Source organism: Thamnophis elegans, chromosome 1, assembly GCF_009769535.1.
Source record: "Thamnophis elegans isolate rThaEle1 chromosome 1, rThaEle1.pri, whole genome shotgun sequence".
Lineage (NCBI taxonomy): Eukaryota > Metazoa > Chordata > Lepidosauria > Squamata > Colubridae > Thamnophis > Thamnophis elegans.
Genome location: NC_045541.1, coordinates 56,679,153 through 56,697,717, shown reverse-complemented (window position 1 = coordinate 56,697,717; position 18,565 = coordinate 56,679,153). Strand labels below are relative to the sequence as shown.

The following is an 18,565-nucleotide window of genomic DNA, read 5'->3' as shown; positions in this document are numbered from 1 at the left end:
CAAATCATTTCCTCTTTGATGGGATGAGAGTCGTTTTTCTATTATATCTACATGGACAGGAATCTGAACTGATGGAATATCTGATTTCTTTCTGCTGAATAGTTAATTCAGATTCATTGTTTCTCTGTTACTATACAATAAGGGAAGCATTCTTCTCTTGAGCGTTAAAAAAATTAAAGCAATGCTCATAGCGTCTTTTTATAAAACATTGAATCATCAAGGAATAGTATCTTCTTTTTTTAAAACAGGGTTCTCAACTAATGGTGAGCAATTTGTATATAATGTATTGCAGCTGGAGAAATGGAAAGCTAAGTATACTTTTTATGAAATTTAAAGGGGCTTATTAAGAGAACCAGTATTATGTAATGACTAGAGGACACATGCACAATTTTTAAATAGGTGGATGGTTATATTGGGCCTTTGAGTGGCATATTACACATTTAAGGTAAAGGTTCCCCTGCACATGCGTGCTAGTCTTTTCCGGCTCTAGGGGGCGGTGATCATCTCCGTTTCTAAGCTGGAAAGCCAGCACTGTACAAAGAAGTCTTTGTGTCATGTGGCCGGCATGACTCACCACTTAAGGTGCACGGAGTGCTGTTACCTTCCCACCAAAGGGATCTCTATTTTTCTACTTGCATTTTTTATGTGCTTTCGATGCTAGGTTGGCAGAAGGTGGGACAAGTAACAGGAGCTCACTCCGTTATGTGGCACTAGGGATTCGAACCGCTGAACTACAGACCTTCTGATCGACAAGCTCAGCATCTTAGCCACTGAGCTACTGCGTCCGTTTTATTACACATTTAATTAGAAGTAAATTCAAATTTAAATTCATTAAACATTACAGATTAATGCAACATTTGAAGATTGGAAGAATTACCAATGACAGAGAATGTTTGTAGTTCAGGGTTGATTAGCAGTAATAATGTTACCTAATTTGAGTAATGAAATGTCTGCAAGAAGACAACCAAGCTTAGAAAGCACCAAGGATCCCTCACTGGAAGAAATACCATATTCATCTGTGATACCTTCAAGATTAACCAACTTTATTGGGATAGAGTCTTTTTTATCAGCAGCAAATTTCTTCACCAGATGCAACATTTGGCTAAATTTTGGAAAGTATCTGGAGGCTTCACCATAGACTTTGAAGGCTGCAGATTTTATACTCCTGAGCCATACCATTCAACAGGACAAGAGAGGCATCAGGTGGAATTAAGTAAGTTATTGTGACATTGTGATACTTTATAAGAATAAAATAAGAAACCCCTAGGTGGAATAAATGTGATAGGATAGCAAAAACAACCCAAGTAACATTAATGTGTTCAACATTGTTGCACCAAGCTAAAGAAATGCAACAGTGGAAAGAGATTTGTGTTTCTCCCAGTTGGCTATTTGCAGTGATGATATGCAATTAATCCTTTGTGCTAGTCACTTCCTTTCCAACGTGCAACTCAGATAAAGGTATTAAACCTGTTGCCTTACACTGCACCATTACGTTTAAATATCAGTGGAGCTGAAGGACAAAGGAAGTGTTTAAGTGTATAGGTAGTCCCCACATTACAACAGTTCATTTAGTGACCATTCAAAAAAAGTGATTTAAGACTGTGACATGACCTGGGGTCTCGTGATCAAAATTCAGATGCTCGGCATAACAGAGTCATATTTGTGACAGTTGCAGTGCCCTGGGATCATGTGATTGCTTTTTGTGACCTTCTGATGAGCAAATCTAATGGAAAAGCCAGATTCACTTAACAACCTGTAGGAAGTAAGCACCCACCCCTCTCCTAGGAAAATGAGATATTTTAGAAAATATTAAAAGGACAGAATATTTCCCCTAAAAACTCATAGAGGCAGAAACTCAGCCCCTCACCTTTGTTAATGGGCCATTAAGGCCTGGGCCAGTCTATTCTACATAACAAAGATCTACCCACTTCAGGCAGAGCCATAATAGGAATCCAAAACCCTTTCATTGCATCATCAAGGAAAGAAGCAACTTAGAACTGAGCAGGAAATTTCCCGACAGTTAGAACAATTAATCAGTAGAACAGCTTGCCTCCAGAAGTTGTGAATGCCCCAACACTGGAAGTTTTTAAGAAGATGTTGGATAGCCATTTGTCTGAAATGGTATAAGGTTTCCTGCCTAGGCAGGGGGTTGGGCTAGAAGACCTCCAAGGTCCCTTCCAATTCTGCTATTGTTTTGTATCACCCAGCAACAGCGAAACCAAGCTTGGGACTCAAAAGATAGACAACCTATAGAGTTAGCTAAGACCCCACCCCCGGGAGTCTGACAGCCAATGAGATACATTTCTTGGACAGGAACAGGAAACTCTAAGGTGGAGCCCAGAGAGGGCATAAAACCCAGGACTCTCTGCCCTTTTTCTTCAAGATCCTCAAGGCATGTGATCCTCTTTTCATCCAGGAATTCCAAGCCATGTGATCCTTTCCACCGTTAAACCATCTTTCCAAACAGCCTCCATGTTTCCAGTGTCTTTTTCCCCACTTGGAACTGAACCCAGAAGGACTTTTCTTCCAACAAACCGTGGTACTAACTTTAACATGCTGTAGTGATTCACTTAACAACTGTGGGAAGAAAGGTCATAAAATGGGGCAAATTCACTTAACAATTGTTTTGCTTAGCAACAAAAATGTTGGGCTCAGTTCTGGTTGTAAGTCGAGGCCCACCTGTACACTTCTCAGAGCCAACTATCAGTGTAAAGTTATTGGAGCCTTAGAGGGATGGGGTTCCCCCCTCCCTTTTCCTCTTGTTTCTGCAGTTCTTCCCTTCCCAAGGATCAATTATCTAATTCTGCCTTCTCGCTATGGGTCCTGAAATGTACTGATAGTTGTCAATCTTTCCAATGAACTTCAGACCGTGAGTGAAGGGAGAAAGACGTATTCTCTCTGCTCATCCCTTTAGTTTCAGAATTGTTGAAAGATTGCAGCTCAGCAACATTCTGCTTCTGCCTACCCGAGTAATTGACAGTGATGTGAGTTTTATTTCCTAAGGTTATAATTTTGAGACTCCTTACATTACAGCTCAGTGTTCATCGAGAAGAAATGCTTCTGGCTGCCTTTTTGTGCAATTCAAGTGCTTTAAGTATATAATGTGAATCGTATGGCTTCCCTTTTTTAGCAGAGATTGAGAAGAGTGGGTTTGTAGCTTCGCTTTCTTTCCTTGAGGTGAAAATTTTTGGCAAGTATCAAATGAAGCTCAGAATTATCGAAAGGCTCTCTGAAAAGCTTCTTGTTGCTTACAGAAACAGTTATAGAAAGTGTTCATGTTTGCTGCCTGGTTTGCACTAGGACTTTTAGATAGAAGGTGTTCATAGTGAGGGACAGATCTGAAGTTTTACTTGGAATTGAATTGAATTGAATTTATAAAATTTATATGCCGCCCAATCCCGAAGGACTCCGGGCAGCTTACAAAAAAGAGAAAAAAAAACAGTTTAAAATCACAGCACCACATACATTCACTCTAATCGGGGCTGGACCTCAACAGTGAGGTCAACAGCCCCAGGCCTGCCAGAACAGCCAGGTTTTTACAGCTTTCCTGAAGGCCATGAGAGTGGGTATGGTCTGGATCTCTGAGGGTAGCTGATTCCAAAGAGTCAGAGCAGCCACAGAGAAGGCTCTCCTCCGGGGGCCCACCAGCCGACACTGTCTGGCTGACGGCATCTGAAGGAGGCCCAACTGTGGGATCTTACTGGCTGCTGGGAGGTATGTGGCAGTAGGCGGTCTCGAAGGTACGCTGGCCCTAAGCCATGTAGGGCTTTAAAGGTAATAACCAACACCTTGAATTGCGTCCGAAGACCAATTGGTAGCCAGTGCAGCTCGCGGAGGACAGGTGTACCTCGGTGCACCCAATATCGCTCACGCGGCCGCATTCTGGACTAGCTGCAGTCTCCGAACGCTTTTCAAGGGTAGCCCCATGTAGAGCGCGTTGCAATAATCCAGGCTTGAGGTGACAAGGGCGTGAGTAACCGTTTGAAGTGCCTCCCGATCCAAATAGGGCCGCAATTGGTGCACCAGACGAACCTGGGCAAAGGCCCCCCTGGTCACAGCCGATAGATGATGTTCCAGTTTCAGCTGCGAATCCAGGAGGACCCTCAAATTGTGGACCCTCTCTGAGGGGCATAAAATTTCACCCCCCAGGGTTAAGGATGGACTGTCTAAGCTGTCCTTTGGGGACAGCATCCAAAGCCACTCAGTCTTATCGGGATTGAGCACAAGTTTGTTCACCCCCATCCACATCCTAACAGCCTCCAGGCATCGGAACATCACGTCCGCCGCTACACTGAACTGGCATGGGGCAGAAAGATACCGTTGAGTATCATCTGCGTATTAGTGGTACTTTACCCCGTGCTGTCACATGATCTCACCCAGCGGCTTCATGTAGATGTTAAATAGGAGGGGGGACAAGACCGAACCCTATGGCACACCACATTTGAGGGACCTAGGGGTCGACCTTTGCCCCCTGACCAACACCGACTGCGACCTGTCAGAGAGGTAAGAGGAGAACCACTGTAAAACGGTGCCTCTCACTCCCACCTCCCCTAGGTGTCACAGAAGGATACCATGGTCGATGGTATCAAAGGCTGCTGGGAGGTCAAGAAGCACCAGGATAGAGGAATGTCCTCTATCCCTGGCCCGCTAGAGATCATCGGTCAGCGCGACCAAAGCAGTTTCGGTGCTGTAACCAGGCCTGAAACCCGACTGAAAGGGATCCAGATAATCTGTTTCATCCAGGGTCTGTTGGAGTTGAAAGGCCACCACCTTCTCAACAACCTTCCCCACGAATGGGAGGTTGGAGACTTGAGAATGGGAGGTTGGAGGTTGTTCAAAATGGCTGGATCCAGGGAAGGTTTTTTGAGAAGGGGTCTCACCACTGCATCCTTTAGGGGGTGCAGGAAGGATCCCTCCCGAAGAGAGGTGTTAATAATCCCCTGGAGCCAGCCATGCGTCACCTCCCTGCTGGCTGAGACCAGCCAGGAGGGACACAGATCCAGTAAACAGGTGGAGGCGCTCACCGCTCCCATGGCCTTGTCCACTTCCTCAGGAGCAGCAAGTTGAAACTCGCTCCATAAAATACAATCAGGACCTTCCCCCAGCACCTTGGCTGGTACTGTCCAAGTGGAGTCCAGGTCTGTCCGAATCCGAGCTCCCTCTGAAATCCCTCCAGGTCCATCAGATGCCTGGGGCGGAACTACTTAATCGGCTCCACCTCCCTGCAATGGGGGAGTAGCGTCCTGAAGTCAAGCCTCAGGAAGGAGTGATCTGACCATGACAAGGGCGAGGTCTCTATTCCCCTTAACTCAAGATCACGTCTCCACTGCCCCGAGAGAAATACAAGGTCAAGCGTGTGTCCTGCTCTATGAGTTGGACCCTGAACTACCTGGGTCAAGTCCATGGTTGTCATGGAAGCCATGAACTCCTGTGCCCCATCTGAGTGTTCACCAAGAGACGGCAGATTAAAGTCCCCCAGTACCATTAGTCTGGGAAACTCCACCGCCAACCCGGCTACTGCCTCTAGCAGCACAGGCAGGGCTGTCGTGACGCAGCTGGGAGGTAGGTACGTCAACAGCAAGCCCATTTGAACCCCTAAATCCAACTTCAAGAGAAGAGACTCACACCCCACAATCTCTGGGGCAGGGATCCTGCGAGGAACTAATGACCTTCGGACAATAACTGCTACTCCCCCACCCCTTTACTTGTGTTGTGGTTGGTGGAGCACCTGGAACCCATCTGGGCACATTTCTGAGAGGGGGACTCCTCCCTCTTGGCCCAGCTAGGTTTCGGTTATACATGCCAGGTCTGCCTCCTCGTCCAATATTAAATCCCGGACGAGGGGAGCTTTGTTCACAACTGACCTGGCATTTAGCAGCAACAACCTGAGACCAGGGCCCTGAACTCCTCTGCCACCAGGTCCTTGAGTTGAGCCTGAGGAGCCAGAACAAGGAATCGCTGTAATGTAGTGAGTCCTTCTTCCCCGGTAATGGCTAGCCCTACAGCTCCTGTCATATCTGCCCCTCCCAGTCATAACCAAAATGCTCCGACATCCCCCCATCCCCGTAGATCCCTCTCCCCCATGGCCCCCATTCTTCCCAGCAGGCCACGTGTACCATTCACTCCAGGACGGGAGGCAAGTCTGGGCCCCCATCCACTTCTGCTTCTGCACTCAGTGGAGGGGATTCCAGGTCGCACTCCCGATCCTATCATACTCACCAATCAAACACTCTCTTCAGACACACCCCACAATAGTTATTAAAATACAATAATACAATAATTAAATTAAAAGTGGGCACATTCTCTCTCATATACTGATACACCCAACAAACCAGCTAAAAAATGCAGTTCCTAAATACTCAGGGAAGGCGCTCAACACGAGTCCAAGGCGGCTGGAGCCAGTAGTAGTTTGGGGGGAGGTTCCTCGTTCTTTTCCCCTGTGGGGCCTGGAAGTAGTGTAGGAAGTCTGAGGTGGCTGGGGCAGCTGGCGATAGTTGGGGGGCAGCTCCCCGTCCTCCTCGTCCTTGTCCTCTCTCTCTGCGGGTGCCGTGTGTCACAGAGCAGCATGTAAAGCAGTTGGTATGGCAAAGGTTCCCCATGGCCTTGCTCTGGCAGGGTTTGTGCTGGTCTTGCAGTGGACAGTGTGGCTATGACCAGCACAGCCCCCAAAATAAGATACTTCCATGTAAACATCCCCCTTCTCCAGCTACTGGTCAGCAACAGAATTCTCAGAATCCATGAGGGCTTGTGCTGGCCAACACAGCATTGTTTCCTTCTTCCTTGAAGTTCAGGTCTTCAGCTACTCACTCGGACGGGCCCTCCCGGGTGCAGGCGAGCCTTTCAAGGAGGGTGGAGGGGAGAAAGTCCTGCGAGGCCGATGGTCCCAGGTGTTCCCTCTGCTCCGCAGGACCAAAACCGACTCCGGCGCCTCTGGGAAACAATAGGCAAACCACGCGTGCTCTTCCTCCGCCTCGTCGTCATCCTCATCTGGGCTCAGAGTCCGGGCTCCATTGGTGGCGAAGGCAGCCCAGCAGCAGCAGCGAAGGCAGCTGCAGCAGGGAAGCCCTGAGGCTCCGGGTGGAGAAATCACACAGGTGGAGGAGTTGCCTTCTGCATCGTGGTTCTCGGGGGAGGAGACATAGGTGAGCAGGAGGAGGCCCAGGTTCTCGGCCAGAGACAGGGCCAGGACAGAAGAAATGCAGGCCCTAAATCAGAGGTGTCAAACTCAATTTCATTGAAGGCCTCATCAGCATTATGATTGCCCTCATAGTCTTACATGCAACTGGCCCTTTGAGGGAAACCATAATGCTGATGTGGCCCTCAATGAAATTGAGTTTGACACCCCTGTTTTAGAGAGTCATTGAGGCCACCTGGAGATTGATCTAGATGAATAAAGTACTGTCGACCAGGGCTGAGGTGGTGGGGGCCAGCCCCTCAGCATTTCCAGGGTGGTTCTGTGGGCCAGATCTGACTACATCGTGGGCTGGATTTGGCCCATGGGCCTTGAGTTTGACATGTCTGCCTAAATGAATTTTGCCCCATTTTACCTTTGAAGGTCATACAGAGTTCTCAACCTATGACCACAACTGAACTCAAAATTTATGTTGCTAAGCAAGACATGTGCTAAGTGAATTTTGCCCCATTTTACCTTTCTTGACACAGTTGTTACATGAATCATGCAGTTGTTAAGTTACTAACACGATTGTTAAATGAATCTGGTTTCCCCATTGCTTTTGTTTGTCAGAAGGTTGCAAAAGCGTCTCAGGACACTGCAATGGTCATAAATATGAGTCAGTTGCCAAGTGTCTGAATTTCGATCACAAGACCATGGGGAAGCTTCAGCGGTCATAAGTGTGAAAAACAGACATACCGTACTTTTTGGAGTATAAGATGTACCGGAGTATGAGAGGTACCAAGGTTTTGAAGAGGCTTTTTTTTTAAAAGTAGATAGGTAGATAGAGGGAGAGAGAGGGAGAGAGAGAGAGAGAGAGAAATAGAGAAATACAATAGGTAGGTAGGGAGAGAGAGTGAGACTAGGTAGGTAGGTAGGTAGGTAGAGGGATAGAGAGAAATAGGGAGAAAGAGAGAGAAAGAGAGAGAAATACAATAGATAGGTAGGGAGAGAGAGAGAGTAGGTAGGTTGGTAGGTAGTGGGATAGAGAGAGAAATAGAGATAGAGTGCTGGAGAAGGAAATTGCTGACAATCTGCAGCACCTAAGACTTTGTTTCTGCTGGCACAGCACTTGATCAATGTAATTCTCATCAATCAGAGCTTTCCAAAAGGAAAGAAAAAGGTTTTGTACTCTGCAAAAATGGCCTGTTTTTCACAAATAGCCTGGGGGGTTTGCAGAGTGCTGCTGGGAACATGGGGGGGGGGGCAAAAACGAGTAAAAAATGGCCTATTTTTTGCAAAACCAGCCGTTTTTTTGTCAAAAAATTGCATGCATAGCCTTATGGAGGCTTATAGAGTGCTGCTGGGGGTTGGGGGGCAAAAAACAGCCCATTTTTTGCTTGTTTCTGCCCTCCCCAGCCCCCAGGAACTCTCTGAAAGCCTCCGTAACGATATTCATGGCCATTTTGTTGAAGGGGCGGGGCTTCGGGAGGCAAAAAATGCTGTATTCGGTGTATAAGAGCACCCAGATTTTCAGCCTCTTTTTTGAGGAAAAAAGGTGCATCTTATACTCCGAAAAATACGGTAAGTCACATTTTTTCAGTGCCGTTGTAACTTTGAACAGTCATTAAATGAACTGTTGTAAGGCGAGGACTACCTTTATCATTGTCCCATGGGTTTTCTGTGGGGCAAATTAAGGGCAAGGCCAGACTTTGTTCAGTGTAAGCTAAACACGCTTCACAATTTTAAAACCCAAAAAGTCAGAAGGATCGTGAGGGGCCTTCCAAAATTTCAGATTTTTTTTTAAATGGGATACAGTTTTATTATTTCGTACATGAAAATTTCCACAAAATTAAGCGCTCCTCTGTAGCTCATCTGACCCTCATTACTAGTATAGATAGGCTATCATGGGTTTCTTAGGTTTTCTGGATGACATTGTTGCCAAATTCAGTTGCTACATAGTCTTATTCTCTGTTAGTGCTTGTCAAGTAGACTCTCTACAATTTGCCATGAGTTGGTATCTCACTATGTCTAAATCCTCAGGGGCGGGGGCAGCAGGGATGTGGCCATTTTCACTGGCAGAGGGTAGCAGAAGGCTGTGGCAGTCAAAAACGGAGCTTGGGAGAGCAATGTGCGGCCCTTCCGAACTCTGTTTTCACAGGCAGAGGCACTGGGGGCCGGTCATTCACTGTTTTCATAGTGGCCCCATGGGCCAGACCTAAGCATCCCATAGGCCAGATTTGGCCCAAAGGCCTTGAGTTTGACACCCCTGCTTCATTGATTTCAATGATTCCAATATCTCAGGGGTTGCAACAAAGAAGAGGGAATCAAACTATTGTCCAAGGCACCTGAGGGTAGAACAAGAAGCAATGGGTGGAAACTAATCAAGGAGAAAAGCAACTTAGAACTGCAGAGAAATTTCCTGACAGTTAGAACAATTAATCAGTGGAACACCTTGCCTTCAGAAGTTGTGAATGCCCCAACACTGCAAGTCTTTAAGAAGATGTTGGATAGCCATCTGTCTGAAACTGTATAGGGTTTCCTGCCTAGGTAGGGGGTTGGACTAGAAGACCTCCAAGGTTCCTTCCAACTCTGCTATTGTATTATTGTATTGTATTGATTTAGGTGCGGTAGTTGGTGGATTTCTCACCCAGTAGAAAAATCATTAACAAATTGCTGTAAAGTAAATGGTAAATTTTCTAACAGATGGCTAAATCTGCCATTCTAGCAATTAATGTTTGCTTCTTCCCCCAGTGCATGTTTAGAGATGCAGTTGGTGGATGGTGTTTTTTTTTCACTGAGTGGAAAATTCACTAATTTCTACACCTTAATTTGGCCTAAATTCTGTACGCCAATGTTTCTCAGCCATTTTAAGATGGGGGGATTCTGGGAGTTGAAGTTAAAGTTGGTGAGGTTGAGAAATATTGCTGTGGACTGTATCACTTGCCTGGACATATTGTCATGTAAAGCAGACACTGGAAAATGTTGGCTGACATACTTCCATTGCCTCACAGACTGCAGTAAACCACCTTATAAATAGGTTCTCTAAATGTGTCCAGTATTAGGTCCTCAGAAAAGCTATAAGCAGAGAAGGCACAGCCACTGCAGCAAAGATGAGTTGCTACTGGTTTACGCCGGTTCAGATGAAGCGGTAGTAGAAATTGCAATTGGGTTGCCGAACCGGGAGAGACAGCAGGCTGACCACGCCCCTGAACCAGTCCCCCGGTTGCCCATGCCATTGCCAGCATGTTTTTTACTCCTTTTTTAATGTTCTGCGCAATTTATAGGTAACTATGCAGCACGCGCAACAAACCAGCAATAACGCAGGCAGCAACCCATCCCTGCACTCCAGGCATCAGTATATCATATGCAACTTTAACTGCTATAATGGAAATGACCTTGAGGGATGAGAAGAGGAGATACTGTCTAGGAAACAATCAGATAAGAGAGGGAGAAGCAAACCCCCCAGGGGCTTAATAGCCAAAGGAAGAAATTTAAGAAGGACCTGCCCTAATTGACCTGACAGTTAAAAGTGGCTGCGGGAGATTTGTTCCTTCAGACTTGCAAGATTCTTTTAATGTTGTCTTACAATAAAGAAGGTTTTGCTCGTGTTGTTGCCTTTCCTGTCTGGGTTACCTTTAAGGCTTGACAGCTGCACTTCTAAACACTCTACAGGGGTGGCTTATTGTAAAATGTAGTACAGGGATATTTGGTGTAAATGTACTTATTGTGTTTTTCAGAGTATAAGATGCACCGGAGTATAAGACGCACCAAGGTTTTGAAAAGGCAAATTTAAAAAAAAAGTTTTTGCACTCTGCAAACCTTCCCAAAACAGCTTGTTTTTCGTGAAAATGGGCCCGTTTCCCCCCCCCCCCAAAAGCATGAATAGCCTTTAGGGGGCTTGCAAAGTGCACCTGGGGGTGGAGGCCCTCCAAAATGAGCGAAAAATGGTCCATTTTTTGTCAAAAAATGCATGCATAGCCTCTAGGAGGCTTATAGAGAACTCCTGGGGCCTGGAGTGGGGGGCAAAATTGAGCAAAAAATGGCCCGTTTTTCCCTCACTTCTGCCTTCCTCAGCCCCCAGGAGCTCTCTGAAAGTCTCTGGCCATTTTGGTGAAGGGGCGGGGTTTCTGGAAGCAAAAATGGCTGTATTCAGTGTATAAAATGCACCTAGATTTTCAGCCTCTTTTTTGAGGGAAAAAGGTATGTCTTATAATCCAAAAAATACAGTAAGTTTGCTCTGTTAAGGCTCTTTCTAAGCCATGGGATGGATGCAGATCCTTTTGGCTGCCCTGCATCCTGCCTGGTCAGGTGACAAGTAGCCTTGAAACTAAGTATCTGTATCTATTCTATTCTATTTATTAAATTTATAGGCCGCCCAATCCCGGAGGACTCCGGGCGGCTTACAGAAATAAGAATATTAAGAAAAGATTAAAAACAAATAAAACACAGCAAATTAAAAGAAACGCAACATGCACGCAGTCTAAGCGGGGCTGGATCTCAATCAAGAGGTCAACAGCCCCAGGCCTGACGGAATAGCCAGGTTTTGATAGCTTTTCGGAAGGTCATGAGAGTGGGTAGGGTCCGGATCTCTGGGGGTAGCTCATTCCATAGGGCCGAAGCGGCAACAGAGAAGGCCCTACTCCGAGGCGTTGCCAGCCAACATTGTCCAGCTGATGGCATCTGGAGGAGGCCCATCCTGTGCGATCTTATCGGTCTTAGGGAGGAGTGCAGCAGAAGACGGTCTTGTAGATTTCCGGGTCCTAGGCCATGTAGGGCTTTAAAGGTAATCGAGCTCGGAGACCAATAGGAAGCCAGTGCAGCTCGCGGAGGATAGGTGTAGTGTGGGTGTACCTTGGTACACACAGTATCGCTCGTGTGGCTGCATTCTGGACTAATTGTAGTCTCCGAACACTTTTCAGGGGCAGCCCCATGTAGAGCGCATTACAGTAATCCAGTCTTGAGGTGACGAGGGCATGAGTGACTGTTTGCAGTGCCTCCCCATCCAAATAGGGCCGCAACTGGTACACCAGGCGAACCTGGGCAAAGGCCCCCCCTGGTCACAGCTGACAGGTGATGTTCCAACATCAGCTGCAGATCCAGGAGGACCCCCAAGTTGCGGAACCTCTCTGAGGGGAGCAAATTTTCTCCTCCCAGGCTTAGGGACAGACTAGCTGGGCTGTTCTTAGGGGGCAACATCCACAGCCACTCGGTCTTGTCAGGATTGAGTGCGAGTTTGTTCACTCCCATCCAGACCCTAACAGCTTCCAGGCACTGGCACATCACTTCCACCGCTACGCTGAGTTGGCATGGGGCGGACAGATACGACTGTGTGTCGTCCGCGTACTGGTGGTATTTAATCCCGTGCCGGCGAATGATCTCACCAGTGGCTTCATGTAGATATTAAATAGGAGGGGGGACAAGACCGACCTCTGTGGCACCCCATAATTAAGGGGCCTAGGAATCGACCTCTGCCCTCCAACCAACACTGACTGTGACCTGTCGGAGAGGTAAGAGGAGAACTACCGTAAAACGGTGCCTCCCACTCCCACCTCTTCCAGCCGTCGCAGAAGGATACCATGGTCGATGATATCGAAGGCCAATGAGAGGTCAAGGAGCACTAGGATAGAGGAATGTCCTCTATCCCTGGCCCGCCAGAGATCATCGGTCAGTGCGATCAAAGTGGTTTCAGTGCAGTAACCAGGCCTGAAAACAAACTGAAAAGGGTCTAGATAATCTGCTTCATCCAAGGTCTGTCGGAGTTGGAGGGCCAGCACCTTCTCAACAACCTTCCCTAAAAAAGGGAGGTTGGAGACTGGATGATAGTTTTTAAGAATATCTGGGTCCAGAGAAGGATTCTTGAGGAGGGGTCTTACCATCGCCTCCTTCAGAGGTTGTGGAAAAGATCCCTCCCGCAAGGAAGTGTCCGTAATTCTCTGGAGCCAGCCTCGTGTAACCTCCCTGCTGGTCGAAACCAGCCAGAAGGGACACGGATCCAGTAAACAGGTGGAGGCACTCATTGCTCCCATGGCCTTGTCCACTTCATTATGAGTGACAAGCTGGAACTCATTCCAGGAAGTCTGAGCAAGACCCTCCCTCGGCATCTCCGCTGGTTCTGTCCAAATGGAGTCAAGGTCCGTCCGAATCTGAGCGATTTTGTCTGACAGAAACTGAACAAACTCCTCAGCCCGTCCTTGTAAGGCATTCCCCGTTTCCCCCCCCTTTCAGGAGGGAACGGGTTATCCTAAACAGGGCGGCTGGGCGAGATTCTGCGGACGCAATAAGAGCGGGAAAATGTGCACATTTTGCTGCCCGTATCGCCACTAAATAAGTCCTAATAAAGGCTCTTAGTAGTGTTCGGTCGGATTCGGAGTTGCTAGCCCTCCAGCATCGCTCTAGGCGTCTCTTTTGGTGCTTCATCTCCTGGAGTTCCTCGGTAAACCAAGGTGCCCTCCTGGATCCACTGCCGCGGAGAGGCCGCAAAGGCGCAATCTGATCTAGTGCCTCAGTAGCCGCTGTATTCCAGGCGGCGACCAAGGATTCTGTCAGATTGTGGGCAAGAGAGTCAGGTATCTCCACAAGCTCCTTCTGAAATCCCAGCGGGTCCATCAGGTGCCTGGGGTGGAACCACTTAATTGGTTCCACCTCCCTGCAGTGGGGGAGTAGCTTCCAAAAATCAAGCCTCAACAGGAAGTGATCTGACCATGCCAAGGGCGAGATCTCTACTCCCCTTAACTCAAGATCACGTCTCCACTGCCCCGAGAGAAACACTAGGTCAAGTGTGTGTCCCGCTCTATGAGTCGGACCCTGAATTACCTGGGTCAAGTCCATGGTTGTCATGGAAGCCATGAACTCCTGGGCCCCATCAGAGTGTTCGCCTAGGGACGGCAGGTTAAAGTCTCCCAGTACTATCAGTCTGGGGAGCTCAACCGCCAACCCGGCTACTGACTCCAGGAGCGCAGGCAGGGCTGTCGTGACGCAGCTGGGAGGTAGGTAAATCAAAAGCAAGCCCACTTGAACCCCTAGGTCCAACCTCAAGAGAAAGGACTCACAACCCACAGTCTCCGGAGCAGGGATCCTGCAAGGAACTAATGATCCTTGGATAATAATTGCCATTCCCCCACCCCTTCACTGGTGTCGTGGTTAGTGGAGCACCTGGAACCCTTCTGGGCACATTTCTGAGAGGGGGACTCCTCCCTCATGACCCAGCCAGGTTTCAGTAATACATGCCCGGTCTGCCCCCTCGTCAAGTATTAAGTCCCGGACGAGGGGAGCTTTATGAATCACAGACCTGGCATTTAGCAGCAACAACCTGAGACCAGGGTCCTGGCTTCTCTTGCCACCAGGTCCTTGAGTTGAGCTTGCAGGGCCGGAACAAGGGATCGCTGTGACATTGCGAGCCCTCCTTCCCGTTAATGGCTAGCCCTGCAGCCCCCGTCATACCTGCCCCTCCCCATCATGACCAGGATGCTCCGGCCTGCCCCCATCCCCGTAGACCCCCCTCCCATGGCCTCCGCTTTTCCCGGCAGGCCGCATCTATCTCTCATTCTAGGACGAGGGGTAGGCCTGGGCCCCCTACCACTTCTGCTTATGCACTCAGTGGAGGAGGCACCAGGCTGCACCCTCGATCCTCTCATGTATACCCAGAGTCACTCTCTCATACATACCCCACTATAGTCAATTAAAAACATACAAAAATACAATAGCATAATAATATAAAATTAATTAAAATTAAGTGGGTTCATTCATCAACAATCACACCATACACACTCCATCCACAGAAAATTGCACAGATCTTAAAAATTCCACTCAAGTGGGCTCGTGCAGATATGGAGGTCGGAACCAATGATGATGGAAGCGGGGAGAGTTCCTCAGTCCTTCTCCCCTCTTGTAAGTCCGGAAAATGCAAAGGGGGGGGGCAAGGGCCCAGAGTCTGAGATGGCTGGAGTAGTTGCAGGGGGGAGGGAGTAGGCGCCAGTTTGAAACAGGTGGCAAGTTCACGGCCTCGTCCCCCCGCTTCTCGTCGTTGACCCAGAAGAGGCGCTGTTGAAGATGGTCCCCCTGACGGAGCAGCAGATAGCGCTGGCTGCACTGACCGTAGTGAAGAGCGAACAATGTGTCAGGCAGCAGAGTACCAAACAGCGCAAAAGCCCCGCAGCGGCAACAACCAAGTAAAAGGAGGCCGCACCAAGAGAGAAGGAGGGGGGGAGGCCTAGAAGAACTGTGGCAGCAGCAAGGGCCAGCTGCCCAGTCCTGGCACACATTGCTGGAACAACTCACCTCCTCCTCCTTGGGGCGAGGCGCAGACCACCACTCCAACAATGCCCAGCCCAGGTCCAGCAGGTCCAGCAAACCCAGCACAGGTCAAAAACCTCACTCCAGCAGCACAACTGAAAGGCACTCGCCACCCGAGCGCCGTTGCCACCGCCACCACCATCCATGGAACGCTGCCGCCGTCGCCAGCCAGCAAGGAGGTATAAAGCACAGGAACGCCATCCAGGGGCCGCCCGAAAGTGACCCCCTCTGTGTATCTGTGCACAATGGTGCTTAGGACAGTGTCCCCAATCCTTTGGGCACCAGGGACTGGTTCCATGAAGATATCTCTGTGTGTGTCTGTGTGTGTTTGTGTGTGTGTGTGTTCTGTGTTCTGTGTGAGGATCCTATTGATTGTTTTTAAGCTGACTAGGAGACAGTGGAGGGATAAATATACTAAGTGGTATATAGTATAAACCACAGATATACTAAGACAACCCAGCATCTGTTGTTGTGTATGAGTTGTGTTTTTTTCTGAAGGTTTCATAACAGGATTAAGCCATTTGAACGTCACACATGTTGCCATGGCTACAGTAAATCATTATCATGCACAGCTTCTGAGTCAGGAAGTTTCTCTCCAAAAAGTCTCCTTATTTCCATAGAACTTTCTCCCTGTTTTTTTCCATGGCTGGATTCTGAACTTCATAATCCCTTTCAAACTGTAAGGATTAATTACTGCTCTGAATGGGAAGCAAAATCATACAAATTTTCCTTCCTTCCTTCCTTCCTTCCTTCCTTCCTTCCTTCCTTCCTTCCTTCCTTCCTTCCTTCCTTCCTTCTTTCCTCTTGAATTAAGCCAGTGTTTGGAAGTCTATCCAGAAAGAACTAGAGTAGTTCTTTTTGGCTGAACTAGTATTAATGGTCGCTTTTAGGAAATTTAATGCTCACAGAAAATAAAACCGATACTTTTAGTGAGTGGTCTGAGTGAATGCCTCTGCTCAAAGTACTGTATTCCTGAAGACTTTGTTTAGGAAGGCCTGTATAATGGGGGCAATAATTAATTTTAACCCAAGCTTTAAAAGTTCTATTTGAATGATTGACTTCAGCTAATGAAACATTTTTGTTTGTGTGCCTGATGGGAATTCAAGCCACATCTTCCTGGTCCTCAGGCCTTTGCAGATCTTGTGAAAAGACCACACTCACAGATCTACAGGTCTTGACAAAGTGGCATATATTTATTACTTCCTGACCAAATCATTCCTACCTTTACTGTATATTTTTCTTAATACAACACAAACAAAGAAGACAGTAGAACAAATTTCTCAATAACAGAATAGCTAACAGATGGAGATATTTTTTTAATTCTTCTTTGTGCCTCACTGGTTATTTTGGTCAGAAGAAAATTTGACTTTGAAGCTTAGTGTTAAGTCTGTTCAGGAAGGGCTGTGTCTTCCTGATATGGTAAGTGTGGATAATACTTGATTTCCAGTGGGCACAAGAAGCACATTTACACAACTTGGTCTGCCAACCATAACCATTAATGAGCTGGTATCGTGTTTCCCTGAAAATACGAGCTGTCCTGAAACTAACGCCTTGCCACATTTTTCGTGTGGGCAGAAATATAAGCCCACCCCTGAAAATAAGCCCCCTGGACAACCCCCCCTCCGGTCAGGCAGAATACTGCTCACCAACCTAGCGGTATCCCAAAGGCACCAAGTCACAGGAGCCTGGGGAAGGCACTCACATTGCTGGGCGCCTTCAGGATACCGCTAGGTTGGGGAGTGGCATTTTGCCTGGCCAGTGGGGGGAGTTGCCGTGTGGTTGCTCCCTTGTGAACTGGCTCCCGAAGAGCCGGGCACAGCCTCAGGGGTGAAGCAGCCATGAGGTGACCATGCTCACGAGGAGCCGCCCAGCAAACCCCCTCTCCAGCCGGGCAGAGTGCAATTCACTGACCTACGGGGTATCCCTAAGGTGCCAAGGCACATGGCATTCTGCCCGCTCCCCAGCTCCCGTGGCTTGGCACATTTGGGATCTCCCTAGGTCAGCACATGGAGCTCTGCCCAGCTGGAGAGAGGGATTGCATGAACGCCTGTTCCGCCCCCATCGCGCTCCGAGCATAACTTCTTCTCCGGCTTCCAAACTCCAAAACTTGGCTGCCGAGTCTTCCAGCAGGGGATTGCATGAGCGCCTGTTCCGCCCCCATCGCGCTCTGAGCATAACTTCTTCTCTGGATTCCAAACTCCAAAACTTGGCTGCCGAGTCTTCCAGCAGCGGCCACTCTAGGAGTGCACTATGGTTATGGGCTGGCTGCCAGACAGAGAGTCTTCGGACAGAGAGTCTTCCAGCAGCCAGCCCACAACCATAAAGCGCACTCCTAGAGTGGCCGCTGCTAGAAGACTCGGCAGCCGAGTTTGAGAGTTTGGAAGCCAGAGAAGAAGTTATGCTCAGAGCGCAGCAGGGGCAGAACAAGTGCTCGTGCAACCCCCTCTCCAGCCGGGCAGTGCCAAGCCATGGGAGCTGGGGAGCAGGCAGAGCGCCACATGTCTTGGTGCCTTAGGAATACCCCCTAGGTCAGTGAATGGCACTCTGCCCAGCTGGGGAGGGGGTTTGCCTGGCGGTTGCTCATGAGCATGGTCACCTCATGGCTGCTTCGCCCCTGTGCCTGGCTCTTCGGAAGCCAGTTCGCAAGGGAGCAGCTGCCCGGCAACCCAAAACAATAAGCCCTGCCCCTATAATAAGCCCAAGGCCATATTTCGTGGGGCAAAAGAAAATAAGACACGGTATCAGGGCGTGCAACAGTTGTTCAAATCCTGACTGCAGCAATCTAAGCTGAAGTATAATGGACTCTAGGAGAGAGAAAGAGAGCTTCTTCTGTTTTATTTATTTTTTATTTTATTTATTTATTTAGTTTGTCAAACATGTACAAGATAGCAGGTATAAATATAAACATGGACATAAACAAAATAAATGAATACAAATAAATGGAGTCAGTAGGACAGGGATGGTAGGCACACTGGTGTCTACACGCCTCTTTACAGACCTCTTAGGAATGGGGTGAGGTCTACAGTAGACAGTTTAAGGCTGAAGCTGTGGTGGTTTGAGGATGCAACAGAGTCAGGTAGAGCATTCCAGGCATTGACCACTCTGTTGCTGAAGCCGTATTTTTACTCCCAAGTGACAAAATTGTCATTGTATGATTCC

At 48.2% G+C, this 18,565-nt stretch overlaps 1 protein-coding gene across 2 annotated transcripts in view; it reads left to right on the top strand.

Moving 5' to 3' along the window:
• MRAS (muscle RAS oncogene homolog) overlaps nt 1-18,565 on the top strand; it is an 86,063-nt gene that overhangs the window by 43,315 nt on the left and 24,183 nt on the right. The window contains exon 2 of one of the 2 annotated variants that reach the window (XM_032217174.1): nt 1,090-1,213. The exons of the other annotated variant lie outside the window; for it this stretch is intronic. The gene's annotated coding sequence lies outside the window, so the exon portion shown is untranslated. The remainder of the gene's footprint in view (nt 1-1,089; nt 1,214-18,565) is intronic. 2 annotated transcript variants of the gene reach the window in all.